The following is a 12,039-nucleotide window of genomic DNA, read 5'->3' on the forward strand; positions in this document are numbered from 1 at the left end:
GGTCACATGGTACGGGACCAAGATGGCGGCCCCCATGGGGTCATGTGACCCGGGACCAAAATGGCGGCAGTCACGTGACTGGTGACCAAGATGGCGGCGACCGGGGGTCACGTGACTCGACAGCCGAGATGACGGTGAGTGCTCTGTGACGTCATTTACGGCAAGATGGCGGCCGGTGACGTCATTTATGGCAAGGGGGTGGCCGTAGGGGGTGACGTCATTTACGGCAGCAAGATGGCGGCCGCGGGGTGGGTCACGTGGTACGGCAGGCAAGATGGCGGCCGGTGACGTCATTTGCGGCAAAATGGCGGCCGTAGGGGTTACGTCATTTACGGCAACAAGATGGCGGCGCCCATGGGGTCATGTGACCGGGGACCAAGATGGCGGCGGTCACGTGACCCGGGACCAAGATGGCGGACACTGTGATGTCATCCAAGATGGCGGCGCCCATGGGGTCACGTGGTACAGGACCAAGATGGCGGCGCCCAGGGGGTCATGTGATCGGGGGCCAAGATGGCGGCGGTCACGTGACCCGGGACCAAGATGGCGGACACTGTGATGTCATCCAAGATGGCGGCCCCCATTATGTCACGTGGTCGGGGATCCAGTATGGCGGCGCCCATGGGGTCCTGTGATCGGGGACCAAGATGGCGGCGGTCACGTGACCGGGGGGCAAGATGGCGGACGCTGTGATGTCATCCAAGATGGCGGCGCCCATACTGTCACGTGGTGTCGTACAACATGGCGGCGCCCAGAGGGTCACGTGGTGCGGGAGGCAAGATGGCGGCCGCCAGTCGGTCACGTGATTGGCGACCAAGATGGCGGCCGCCGGGGATCACGTGACCCGAGAGACAAGATGGCGGCCGTGCGGGGTGACGTCATTTACGGCAATATGGCGGCTGTGCGGGGGTGACGTCATTTACGGCAACAAAATGGCGGCCGCGGGGTGGGTCACGTGGTAGGGCAGGCAAGATGGCGGCCGGTGATGTCATTTACGGCAAGATGGCGGCCGTAGGCGGTCAAGATGGCGGCCGTGCGGGGTGACGTCATTTACGGCAGCAAAATGGCGGCCGCGGGGGGTCACGTGGTGTGGGGGGGGGCAAGATGGCGGCGGGCCGGGTGACGTCATTTGCGGCAAAATGGCGGCCGCCGGGACCGGGATTTTTTTTCGGGGTTTCGGGCGGGTTTTGCGCGGTTTTCGCGGGTCGGCCGGGGTCGGAATGGCGTTCTGGTTTGTGTGGGGCCGGCGGCGGGGCGCGCGGGGGTCTGGGGGGCGCAGGGTGGGGGGGCGCCGTTTCGGTCGGGCGACTGCTGGGGACGCCTGCGTGCCGGGGTCCTTTCTGGGGCGTGTCGCGCTGGTGACGTCATCGGGTGCGCGCCGCGGGTGCAGTACCGGCCCGCAAACGGCAGGTGGCGCTGTGCGTGCAGTACCGGTCGGCAAGCAGCAGGTGGCGCTGTGCGTGCAGTACCGGCCGGCAAGCAGCAGGTGGTGCTGTGCATGTAGTACCCGGTTGCAGATGGCAGGTGGCGCTGTGAGTGCAGTACTCGCGAGTAAACGGCAGGTGGCGCTGTGACTGCACTATCTATATGTAAATGGCATGGGGTGGGGTCCTGGCTTGCAGGGGGTGGGTCTGGTGAGGGGGCCAGCCACGGGGGCGGGGTGTGCATGTCTGGGGGAGGGCACAGGGGTGGGGTTTGGCTGATGGCTACTGATTACTGGCACCTGGGGTGGGAGGGGTCCCTATATACTGTATATAGTAAAAAGAAGAAAAACTATATGTCTGGTGCAGCAGTAGGAAATTTCAGGCTCCCGGGGAGTAAATGGTTTGTGTTTTAATTTTTTTTTTTTTTTTTTTTTTTTTTTTTACTCCCAGGGAGCCTGAAAGTTTTTACTGCTGCTTTTTTAATCTAAACCTAGAAAGGAAAACAAAGTTAGAGAGAGAGAGAAGAGAGGGAGGGAAGGAGAGAGAGGGAGAGAGAGGGAGAGAGAGAAGAGAGGGAGGGGAAGGAGAGAGAGGGAGAGAGAGAGAGGAGAGGGAGAGAAGGAGAGAGAGGGAGAGAGAGAAGAGAGGGAGAGAAGGAGAGAGAGGGGGAGAGAGAGAAGAGAGGGAGGGAAGGAGAGAGAGGGAGAGAGAGAGAGGAGAGGGAGAGAAGGAGAGAGAGGGAGAGAGAGAAGAGAGGGAGAGAAGGAGAGAGAGGGAGAGAGAGAAGAGAGGGAGAGAGAGGGAGAGAAAGGAGGGGGGGAGAGAAGGAGAGAGAAGCAAAGAGAAGAGAGAGAAGGAGAGAGAAAAGACAGAGAGAAGCAAAGAGAAGAGAGAGAGAAAAGACAGAAGCAAAGAGAAGAGAGAGAGAAGCAAAGAGTTGGAAAAAATAGAGGGAGAGGAGAAAAGACAGAGAGAGAAGAGGAGAGAACACGGACAAAGACAGAAAGAAGAGAGGAGGCGAGAACAGAGACATAGGGAGAAGACAGACAAGACAGAAGGAGAGGAGAGAGAGAGGAAAAGACAGAAGAAAATAAAACAGGAAGACAGAAAGACAGAGTGAGACAGGAAAAGGAGGGTGGGAGAACTGAAGAAGGACAGGAGTTGAGGAAAAGGAAAGTGGTTAGGATTAGAGTGAAAGTGAAAACTTAGGAGTGGGGTGAAAAAGGAAAAGACTAAGAGCAAAAAAAACACAAACCAAGGAAAAGGAGAACACAGAGAGAAAAAGAAGCAAGAAGACAGATTGACAGTGATAAAGAAAACAGAAACAAGGGGTTAGAGATAGATGGAAGTTAAGTTAGAAATAGAACAGTAAAGTGAGGAGCAAAAGGAAGAAATACAGTGGAAAGAAATGACAGAACCACACCAAAAAAAGACAGGAGCCACGGTGGGGGAAGGAAGGGCAGGGGGTATCTTTATTAAGGGTGACTCAACTTTATTAAAAGAATGCTTTTATTTATACATCAGCAAAATACATGGAAACAGTGTATACAAATGCAAGTGCAGATAGAATGCACAGACACACTGGTAAAAGTCTAATTTACATATAGAGCAATACAGCAAAATGCAGCAGTTAATGCAAATGCAATACAGAGCAGCAATACAGAGCAGCAATACAGAGCAGCAATACAGAGCAGCAATACAGAGCAGCAATACAGAGCAGCAATACAGAGCAGCAATACAGAGCAGCAATACAGAGCAGCAATACAGAGCAGCAATACAGAGCAGCAATACAGAGCAGCAATACAGAGCAGCAATACAGAGCAGCAATACAGAGCAGCAATACAGAGCAGCAATACAGAGCAGCAATACAGAGCAGCAATACAGAGCAGCAATACAGAGCAGCAATACAGAGCAGCAATACAGAGCAGCAATACAGAGCAGCAATACAGAGCAGCAATACAGAGCAGCAATACAGAGCAGCAATACAGAGCAGCAATACAGAGCAGCAATACAGAGCAGCAATACAGAGCAGCAATACAGAGCAGCAATACAGAGCAGCAATACAGAGCAGCAATACAGAGCAGCAATACAGAGCAGCAATACAGAGCAGCAATACAGAGCAGCAATACAGAGCAGCACAGCAAAATGCAGCAGGTAATGCAAATGCAATACAGGGCAATACCCATATTAACACAAAGCAATAACCTTTTTCTATTTTCATTAGATGTTGATTTATTGGTACAGGAAACCCAAAACAACAAAAGCACACAGAAAACAACACTCATCTCCCATTAACACCCCCTTCAGCTTACACACAAACTCACCATCACTGCCATCACAACTGCTAAATTACTCTCCAGCAATCATTGGTCCTCAGGAACATGGTTCCCGGGAGCCTCCAAAAAATCCTCCTGCCTGACGAAAACCCCGGTCCCTGGCTGGTCTGCGCCCAAACTTTGGTGATGAATGTTGCCTCGCAGACCGACCGGGACCTGGGAAAAAAAAACCCAGCCGGGGGGAAAAAAAAAAAACCCCCCCCGGCTGGGGATTTTTTATTCTAAATTTAAAAATTAGTTGAAAAACCTGAAAAGCAAAAGTCATACAAGGTTACAACCCTAGAACCCTTCAACACACACACACTTCCTTCAGCTTACACACAAACCCACGCTGACTCACACCTCAACTGCTCTGCTAACCCCCGGCACGCATTCACGCCGCTCCTCGGGAACGCGGTTCCCAGGAGCCTCCAAAAAAATCCTCCTGCCTGACGAAAACCCCGGTCCCTGGACGGTCTGCGCCCAAACTTTGGTGATGAACGTTGCCTCGCAGACCGACCGGGACCCGGGAAAAAAAAACCCAGCCGGGGGGAAAAAAAAAAAAACCCCCCGGCTGGGGATTTTTTATTCTAAATTTAAAAATTAGTTGAAAAACCTGAAAAGCAAAAGTCATACAAGGTTACAACCCTTCAACACACACATACACACACACACACACCTCCTTCAGCTTACACACAAACCCACGCTGACTCACACCTCAACTGCTCTGCTAACCCCCAGCACGCATTCACGCCGCTCCTCGGGAACGCGGTTCCCAGGAGCCTCCAAAAAAATCCTCCTGCCTGACGAAAACCCCGGTCCCTGGACGGTCCGCGCCCAAACTTTGGCAATGAACGTTGCCTCGCAGACTGACCGGGACCCGGGAAAAAAAAACCCAGCCGGGGGGGAAAAAAAAAAACCCCCCCCGGCTGGGGATTTTTTATTCTAAATTTAAAAATGATTTGAAAAACCTGAAAAGCAAAAGTCACATACACAAGGTTAAAACTAGTCAGCATGTGCTCACACACACAGAGACGAGTAGACACAGACACACACAGTCATGTGCTCTCACACACACTAACACGCTCTTCCTGCTTACAGGCTCGCTATGGCCCTTACTCGAGACGCTGAAGAACGTGCTTCGATGCGTCTTCTGGCTGCTGCTCCTTGACGTCGAATGGTAGATTCTGGGGAAATCAGTAGCCTCGAGGACCTGTGAGACAGCAGGAAGTGGTCAACGAGTGGCCGACAGCTAGGAATTTTCCCTGCTCTGGACCAATAAATTTTCTACCCAAAATTCCATAAAAGACAGACGAACAGTAAAGTTTTTACAACTGTTCTACCTAACTATGACTACATGCCAGGGCAGGGCAGCTCCAATCATAAGTGGTATAATATAAGTACATACAATATAAGCAAACGCATACAGTGCAAGCGTACATACAGTGTAAGCATATACAATATAAGCCGACATAGGTACACGCAATATAAGCATATACAATATAAGCCGACATAGGTACATGCAATATAAGCATATACAATATAAGCCTATAGAATATAAGCCAACACAGGTAAACACAATATAAGCATATACAATATAAGGATATACAATATAAGCCAACACAGGTACACACAATATAAGTATATACAATATAAGCCTATACAATATAAGCCAACACAGGTACACACAATATAGGCACATACAATATAAGCCAACAAAGGTACATGCAATATAGGTACACGCAATATAAGCCAAGACTTGAGATAACTCTGTGGAAGATTAATTGTTGGGCCCCATACCCTTTGAGAAGATGGAACCTACAGAACAACTGCAGTCACTTGAGGAGGGTGTAAGACGCTCCCTCTAGAAGTCCAAGAGAATGGCATGGAAAAAAAAGCACTACCAAAGCTGGTAGTGAGAAGGAAGATGGATGAGAAAATCTTGTAATCCTTCCTGTCTCAAAGAGTAAAAATGTAAAGATGCCAGAAAACGCTATATCTGGGAAGGAATGTGAGTAAAATACTGCCTATATGGCACAAAATAGTGCCTGTAAAGCGTCAAGATGTAACAAAGGCCTATGACACGGAATAGACACAGACTACATAACACGGACGACACAACATAGACACAGATGGCATAACACAGAGACAAGAGTAAACTGCCTAGCACTTTCAACTTATGGACCCAAGATTCGTAGCGCAAGATGAGCCAGAGGCCGATGATGCCAAAGGAAAGAAAGCCCTATGACAATGGCACGTGATGATGAAATGTAACTCGTTAAAAGAAGTTAGTGCCGAAGCAGTTAAGAGGATGCTCGAGAGGCTCGGCGAGCCTAGAGAAGGAAGCCGACTGCCGGGTGACCATGGCCGTAGCTCCGGACCTGAAGGCGAGCTCCTCGGGGGAAAGATCCGTGACGACGTCGAGTCGAGGAAGGCGGACGACGCAAAGTTCCCGAGAACGTGGAGATGGGTTGGAACTGCCCTGCCCGGCAAAGGCTCTGGCGAGGCTGAGGAGAAACCCTCTCCCTTTACTTCCAGAGAGCCTGTCCCGCTACAGACCTCTCTGCTAAGCTGACGTGAAATTGCCCCCTGTGATAGTAAAGGTTTTTCCCCTTCTCCCGACCGCTGGCCCCGACACTTAGCTTTTGGAAGAGGAGCGGACAAAATCCATCCTCGGTCGCACGTGGACGTTGAGATGTTCTCCGCGTGTGCTTCGGTGTCGCCGTTTCTAAGCTTTGGCTAAGAGCCTCCTCAGGGTACCTAAGACAAAACAGAAAAGGTGACTATTGCCCTCAACAACAGTAATCCCCGGGACTCCTCCGCACCACTGCCCCGGCTCACCTCAAATCTTGATTTGACTCCAGAGGCTGCCCAGAAGATACCTGCAAAGAGAAAAGGTACACACTTAGCATGCTGCTGTGTAACGCTCACCTATGGGTCAGCCTGCCTAAACCCCGACTCACCTGCCCTCCTCCGTTCCTTGGCGTGCCTAGGGCAGCGACAGCACCTGCAAAGAAACAAAGCAGAAAAGCATGCTGAGATACTGTGAAAACACAACCTTCCAAATCTGACAAGTATGCCACACCGATACTTTAGGCTCGCACCCACCTGGCACAGATATGCTCGGCTAGGATAGATTGCAAGCGGACCACCTAAAATAAAATAAAAAAAAAAAAAAGAGATGCTTAAAGCTGCACCAGAAACTGAGACCTCAGCAATAACAATTGCTTCTGTACGCTAGTCAATGCTCACCTCGCCCACTTGGCCTTGACTGCTGCTCTCGGCCTTGACTTCCTGAAAAGAAAGACAAAGAACAATGCTGTAACAGCCACCATTTATGCTTCCTCTACAGAAACAAATACTGTCTCACCTGCTCGGGGGAATCCCCTCACCCGGGATGGGGCCCTCTGGCACGGATTTAATCCATCCGAATCTGAAAAAAAAGTTAGGACAAGAGTTAAACTGTTGCAGGATAACTTAAGAGCTCCAGATATCTTGTGTCCATCTACAAATCCCATCTAGAGTCCAACTACACCCCACATTACAAACTTCAAGTCCCCGGGACTTCTCCTATTGCACCGGGCTATGCGGCAGGGCAGAGCAGCTCCGGCACAAATGTGTGCGCACACCCGTGACACGGGACGGGACGTGACAAACGACGGGGACGCGACACGGACAGAAATCTCCTGGCAAGGAAAATGGCTGCGAGGACTGAGAGAATGCAAAAGGAGATGACTGAGGTGAGACCGATGGCGAGCTGACGAGGCTCAGAAAACACTGAAGGAAGAAGATGCTAACTGAATGATTTATTCCAAGAACTGCAAAGATGGATGCCCAAGAATCATACAGCCAGAAGCCTCTACCTGCCCTCACGTTCCTTCGAGTCCTAGTCCGCCATAATGGATCCTGGCGGGACATAGCTGTCCATACAGCTCAGAACAAGACCTGAAAAGACACCTGACCGGATGCTTATAAAAAGAGATGAGGGTCTGATGCCTGTCTGAGCTCCTGAGTCGAAAGTTCTATGGCATTGGTGCCAGGCCAAGGAATGCAGAGATCACAGATGCTAACAATGATGCCAGGGTTTCTGACAGGCCCCTCCAAGGCCTAAGGTAAAAGACATGACGTATGCAAACAACACATAATGCACAAAAGACAAGTGACACGATACACACCGGGACTGCTCTGCCCTGCATACCTCATCACTGTGATGAAAAGTTAGGCTTTCCTTTTATGGAGCCTAAGGGGCCGCTCCATAGACACCCCCCACCTCCAAAGGAGACTCAAAAACCCCTCCCAGTGATTCCCAAACCAGCACCCTGCTTTCATCCCCTCTGTGGGTCGTGGCCCTCTACTTATCTCTCGGACATCTGGGGATGCCGGTCTCCGGTGCGAAGAAAGGCCGCTTCGTCAGCTGGGAAGGTCCTGCTGGCACCGGGCTGGTGTCTCTTAGACAGCTGTATTAAAGAAAACCAAACATCAGTGCCCGATCTTGGCAGCCCATCGGCCAAAACCCCACAAGTCTGCTACTCACCCTGCTCCTAAGAACGCTCAGCTGCTCGGGCCGCACGCTTCGGGCACGCTCGGAGACCGAGGCTGTCGTCACAGGGGGTGCCTGGGTTAAGAGGAGAGGAGATGATTTGGCATGGCTGAAACCTGAGTGGAACCTGGCTCCTCCTCCCTACTTCCCCTACTCACCGCAACTCCTCGGCAGCTGCTGAAGGCCACCTGGATGGCACCTTTAAATAGAAGGGTTCAGGGTTTCATCACCTGGTCCTGTAATGCATCCACAGGGCTCGCACGTGCAGGGAACCCAGTGCATCGGCCGGCTGGTGACGGGGGCTTGACAGGCTCCGAGTGGATTGCCTAAAGCACAAAAAAGAGAATGGAAGCTTAGAGCAGCACCAGAAACTGAGACTGGAGCAATAACAGCTACTTCTCTCCACTGCTCACCTTGACTGCTGGTATCCAGACTTAGTTCCTAAAAAGAAAGACAAAGAACAGAGCTGTAACAGAGTCACCACATACACTTCTGTTGCAGAGACAAATGGTGCCTCACCTGCTCGGGGGAAACCACTCACCCAGGATGGGGCCCTCTGGCACAGATTTAATCCATCTGAATCTGAAAAAAAAGTTAGGACAAGAGTCAAACTGTTGTAGGATAACTTAAGAGCTCCAGATATCTTGTGTCCATCTAGAGTCCAACTACACCCCACATTACAAACTTCAAGTCCCCGGGACTTCTCCTATTGCACCAGGCTATGTGGCAGGGCAGAGCAGCTCCGGCACAAATGTGTGCAGACACCCGTGACACGGGACGGGACGTGACAAACGACGGGGACGCGACACGGACAGAAATCTCCTGGCAAGGAAAATGGCTGCGAGGACTGAGAGAATGCAAAAGGAGATGACCGAGGTGAGACCGATGGTGAGCTGACGAGGCTCAGAGAAACCTGGAGGAAAAAGATGCTAACTGAATGATTTATTCCAAGAACTGCAAAGATGGATGCCCAAGAATCATACAGCCAGAAGCCTCTACCTGCCCTCACGTTCCTTCGAGTCCTAGTCCGCCATAATGGATCCTGGCGGGACATAGCTGTCCATACAGCTCAGAACAAGACCTGAAAAGACACCTGACTGGATGCTTCTAAAGAGACACGAGAGTCTGATGCCTGTCTGAGCTCCTGAGTCGAAAGTTCTATGGCATTGGTGCCAGGCTAAGGAATGCAGAGATCACAGATGCTAACAATGATGCCAGGGTTTCTGACAGGCCCCTCCAAGGCCTAAGGTAAAAGACATGACATATCCAAACACACATAACACACAAAAGACAAGTGGCACGATACACACCGGGACTGCTCTGCCCTGCACACCTAGGCACTGTGATGAAAAGTCAGGCTTTCCTTTTATGGGGCCTAAGGGTGTCCGCTTCATGGACACCCCCATCTCCAAAGGGGACTCAAAAACCCCTCCCAGTGGGTCCCTACCCTGCGCCCCTCTTTCATCCCCTCTGTGGGTTGTAGCCCTCTACTTATCTCTCGGACATCTGGGGATGCAGGTCCGTGTCAGGTGCAAAAGAAGGCAGCCTCAACATCTGGGAAGTTCCTGCTGGCACTGTTGTTCAACCACTCCCTGTTGTTTCTTAGTCGGCTACATGAAATAAATCCAAATATCAATGCATGATCTCTGCAGCACACTGGCCAAAACCCAACAATTCTGGTACTCACCGTTCTCCTAAGAATGCCCGGCTCCTGGGGCTGCACGCTTCGGCCAGGCTCCGAGGCTGATGCCATTGTCACGGGGTAAGCCTGGGTTAAAAGGAGACGAGGTCATGTGGCATTGCTGAAACCTGAGCGGACCTGAGCTCCACCTCCCTACTTCCCCTACTCACCATGACTCCTGACTCCTCGGCCCGTGCCCAAGGCTACCCTGGTGACACCTTTAAATAGAAAAGGCAGAGGCTTCATCGACGAGTCCCGTGATTCTTCCACAGGCCTCGGGAGAGCGGCACACCCGGTGTGTCGCCCGGTTGGTGACTGGGGCTCGGCGTACTCCGAGTGGATTGCCTAAAGCGCAGAAACAGGAACGGATGCTTAGAGTTGCACCGGAAAGTGAGACTTGAGCAATAACAACTGCTTCTGGACTCTACTCAATGCTCACCTTGCCCACCTCATCTTGACTGCTGATATCCAGCTTTACCTCCTGAAAAGAAAAAGAACAGAGCTGTAACAAAGTCACACTTTACACTCCCCCTGCAGAGACAAACGGTGACTGACCTGCTCGGGGCAACCTCCTCACTCAGGATGGGTGGATGGATTTTGCCCTGGATTTTATCCTTCTGCATCTGAAAGAAAGTGAGGACAAAAGTCAAAGGGCTGCAGGGTAACTTCACAGCTCCACACATCTTCTTTCTATCTAGGAATATCATCTAGAGTCTGGCAACACCCCACAAACTGCAAGTCCCTGGGACTTGTCCCATTGCAGCAGGCTATGCGGCAGGGCAGGGCAGAGCAGCTCCGGCACAAATATGTGCGGACACCCGTGACACGGAACGTGACAAACAGGGGGACAACAAACGCAACACATTATGCTTGTGGTGAGGGTCTCGAGGGGAAAAGGCAAAAGGGACCCCAAAGACACACTAGGTAACACGGTACACCGGACAACACGACGTGGACCGGAACTGTTCTGCGCTGCCTGCCTGAAAGCTGCCATCAAAAGTAGAGCCTCTCCCTTTAGCTGTCCTAAGAGGCCCCTTGGAGAAGATTTCCTTTCCCTCTGCTAATTTTTAAATCTGTCCCAGGAACTCCCAACCCGCTACTTCCCATCATCCCATCTCCAAGCCGTGGCCCTGACTTATCTTTTGGATGATCGGTGATGTGGGTCCGCGTTGCACCTGAAATGAGTCTGCCTCGGAGGGCCCCGTGATCGCCTGTTAGCCTCTCAGTCAGCTACAATAAAGAAAAACAAAACCAAAGTATGAGTACAGAGTTATGTGGGCCAAATCCCAGCAAGTCAGATACTTGCCCTCTCCTGAGTGTGCCTGGCTCCTTCAGGCTCCAGCTTCATCCTGATTCCAAGGCTGTGGCCATTATTATGAGTGGCACCTGGGTAAGAGAAAAGCAAAGTGAAATGGCATTCCTGTGAGTGCAGTGGATGACCTTGTGTGCTGTAAGACATGTGAATGCCTCTGCCTTCTGAAAAGCCTTGGGGTGGGGGGGAGGCCTCAAATAATCACCCTTTCTCACCCTGCTGCCTTCAAAACCACCCCCCTCAACAATGACTCCTAACTGGATACCTGCTCAGCCTCCCTCTCCTAGTCACAAACCTCAACTCACCTGAAGCCTCAATCTCAAACATCATCTTGGACAGTGGGCAGATCCCTCTTGTGACACGATGAATCTGCTGAAAAAAGTATTGTAGTTGACGCAACCTGGAGCCTCTGGAAGCTGCGCTCTTCCTAAAAAAAAAATACAAAACAAAATACAAACAAAACCAGAAATTACAAATGCACTTTACCACCCCTAAACACAAAACCCAAAATTGTGAACTTAAATACTCCCTGTTCTATTCTATGCTGTTTTCTTCACAATATCTTCAAAGCCTCTGTTGCTTTAGATACCCAGAAACACCTACTGAAAACAAGCTAAGATAAGCTGAAAGAGCCTCTTCTCTGAAATGAGAGGAAAGCTCTTATCCTAGCACAGCCCAGTGAGTGAATGAAGCCCCTCAGCAAAAGCTGGGGTTAATATACCCCTGATGGTGCCCGCCTCTCGTTCCCATGGCACCCAGGAAAAGGG

At 51.1% G+C, this 12,039-nt stretch overlaps 1 long non-coding RNA gene across 1 annotated transcript; it reads right to left on the reverse strand.

Annotated features, from left to right (window-relative positions):
- Window positions 1-10,181: 10,181 nt before the first annotated feature.
- On the reverse strand, window positions 10,182-10,594 carry LOC139600066 (uncharacterized). Its single transcript, XR_011682404.1, has 3 exons — window positions 10,516-10,594; window positions 10,400-10,441; window positions 10,182-10,305 (listed from the first exon to the last, which is right to left on the reverse strand). It is a non-coding gene; the product is annotated as an uncharacterized lncRNA (long non-coding RNA).
- Between the last annotated feature and the right edge of the window lie 1,445 nt (window positions 10,595-12,039).

The sequence above is a fragment of the Agelaius tricolor genome, unplaced genomic scaffold (assembly GCF_023055355.1).
Source record: "Agelaius tricolor isolate 1412-34295 unplaced genomic scaffold, bAgeTri1.0.p SCAF_25, whole genome shotgun sequence".
NCBI lineage: Eukaryota > Metazoa > Chordata > Aves > Passeriformes > Icteridae > Agelaius > Agelaius tricolor.